Raw genomic sequence first — 2,887 nt, forward strand, 5'->3', positions numbered from 1 at the left:
TCTCTCTCTCTCTCTCTCTCTCTCTCTCTCTCTCTCTCCCCCAATTTGTTGTAAAAACAGAAAGCATTTAAAAGCAGACTTTATTTAGAGCTGGTCAATTGGTCACTAATGTTGAATTAAATTAGCATGTTTTTCAAATATCATATCAATCATAGATTTAGAATTTGAAGGGGTCTTGGTTTATCTTATCTAAATCCTTCATTATACTTTAAAAGTAAGGTCCAGAGAAGGGAAATTATTTATGCAAGGTTACAAAGGTGGCAGTACTAAAATTGAGTTCTAGATCCTCTCAGTCTACAACTCTTTCTCTTTCACTGCACTAGTTGGTTTTTGTTAGTGTCAATCTTAATATGAAAGTTCCTATTTTTCTATTTTTAGAAAGTAGCACATTTCTTTTTCTTTGACAAGAGGTGCCTTTTTGAATATTTGGAAGAAGATCCTGATGTCTGAGACTGCAAGAAAAGATGTCCAAGATCTCATTAAGACTATATTTCTTTTCCCAAAATTTATCCTTCTAGATAATTAGCTAGTATGGTCTCCTATTCCTCACTGAATTATTGTGAACAACTGTTTCAATTGTCTTTAATTATTTCCTTAACCAAAAGGAACAATAAAGGTACATCTGTTGATCTCGCATAGTAGACTCTTGGTAAATATATGTGAATGGTGATTATCAAAGTAAATTAAACAATACATCTTCCTGAAGCATGGCTGTACTTTGATTTTTCTTCATTTTGGGGGTTATTTTTCTAAATATTCTGATGCACGAGTTGAAAATAGATTGAGAGGTAGATTTTTAAAAATCATCACCAATTCGGTGTTTTCCCAGGGATGCAGGATGGTTCATTATTAGGAAAACAGCACAATTAAATCATATAAACAATAAAAATCACATGACAAATTGACAATGAAACAAAAATCACATGACAATTGACAATGAAAAATTGAAAATAGAGAACTTTTACACATTAAAAAAGCTGAAAATCACAGGCATGAAAGTATATACCTCAAATCTAGCACAAGCATTATTTGTTATGGAGAAACACTAGAAGCTTTCCAAAAAGGAAGAGGGGTAAAGTAAATATTTATCCTTCCTCCATTATTATTTGATGTAGAAATGTTAACTTCACCAATAAGACAAGAAGTCAAAAGTATAAACATTTGCCAAAATGCAACAAAATTACCCACATTTGAAGATCACAACATAGTTTAATTGGAAATATTAAAAAATCAACCAGGGGTAGAGCCAAGATGGCAGAATAGAAGCACAACCTTGGCGTGAGCTCCAGCTCCAATCACTTCCATTACATGTAAAAAGTGACTCTAAACAAACTTTAGAGCTAAATAACATACAAAGTGACAGAGAGAAACAAATCTCTCACTGAAGGAAGCCTGGCAGGTGTACGGGAAGGGACTATCACACCAGGCAGGGAGCTGAGCACAGTTCTGGCCCCAGAGCAGCCCCAACCAGCAGTGGCCAGAACAGATTTCAGGAAAGTGCATAACCAGCAGCTGTGGCAGTTTCCAGACTTCTCAACCCATAAACGCCAAAGAGAAAGTAAAAGGTCAGTGTGGAACTCTGTTGGAACAGGGGGGATGGAAGAGTGCAGTCTGGCCTCTACCCCCAGGGTGAGAAGCTTTGGAGGCATGGCAGCTGTGTAGCTGCCTCCACCTGGCTACCTCATAAGCTCCTGGCCTTCAGACTGTAGGGGGAGCAAGCAACCATTGAGGGGGTAAATGTTCTTGCTATAACCTGTTTGGATATGGATTGCAGTCTTGAGTGGTGGTCCTGGGGTGAGTGGCCAGTGAGCCAGAGCTTGTGGGGGCTGTAGAGAGGGTGCCCTCCTAATAGCTCTAGCAGCTGTGAAAATCCCAATGATTTGGGACAAAGCTCTCTCCATTCTGGAAGCAGAGTTCCGCAGTGCCAAAGAGATCAAAAGTCAAGTAATTGGTTGGCAATATGAGCAAGAAGAGGAAGCATAAACAGACCATAAAATCCTTTTGGGGAGACAAAAAGGATCAACTCATGGAGTGGGAGGAAGATAGCAAGGTCAGAACTCCTGCATCAAAAGCCTCCAAGAAAAATATGAATTGGTTACAGGCCACAGAGGAGCTCAAGAAGGATTTTGAAAATCAAGTAAGAGAAGTGGAGGAAAAATTGGGAAGAGAAATGAGAATGATGCAAGAAAATCATGAAAAGTGAGTCAACAGTCTGCTGAAGGAGACCCAAAAATACATTGGAGAAAATAATACCTTTAAAAATAGACCAACTCAAATGGCAAAAGAGGCCCAAAAAACCAATGAGGAGAAGAATGCCTTAAAAAGCCAAATTTTCCAGATGGAAAAGGAATTTCAAAAACTCACTGAAGAGAATAACTCCTTCAAAATTAGATTGGAACAATTGGAAGCTAATGACTTTATGTTTATAAAACAGATACAAACAACTGAAAAAATAGAAGGCAATGTGAAATATCTTATTGGAAAAACCAATGACCTGGAAAATAGATCCATAGCTTTTCTTTTCTTTCCATTTTTTTTGTTTTTTTTTTAGAGGGTGGAGGGCAGGGCAATTGGGGTTAAGTGACTTGCCCAAGGTCACACAGCTAGTAAGTGTTCAGTGTCTGAAACCGGATTTGAACTCAGGTCCTCCTGACTCCAGGGCTGGTGCTCTATCCATGGCACCATTTAGCCGCCCCCTGGAAAATAGATTCAGGAGAGAGAATTTTAAATTAGTGGACTACCTGAAAGACATGATCAAAAAAAGAGCCTAGAAATCATCCTTCAAGAAATTCTCAAGAAAAATTGCCCTGATATTGTACAACCAGAGGGCAAAATAGAAATGGAAAGAATTCACCAATTGCCTCTTGAAAAAGATCCCAAAAAGAAA

General features: G+C 38.2%; 1 pseudogene; it reads left to right on the forward strand.

Moving 5' to 3' along the window:
• LOC138153174 (protein leg1a-like) overlaps positions 1-526 on the forward strand; it is a 10,722-nt pseudogene extending 10,196 nt beyond the window's left edge.
• The last annotated feature ends 2,361 nt before the right edge of the window (positions 527-2,887 follow it).

Source organism: Petaurus breviceps, unplaced genomic scaffold, assembly GCF_028583685.1.
Source record: "Petaurus breviceps papuanus isolate PSGF00001 unplaced genomic scaffold, PetGlider_PUasm1.0 90977, whole genome shotgun sequence".
NCBI lineage: Eukaryota > Metazoa > Chordata > Mammalia > Diprotodontia > Petauridae > Petaurus > Petaurus breviceps.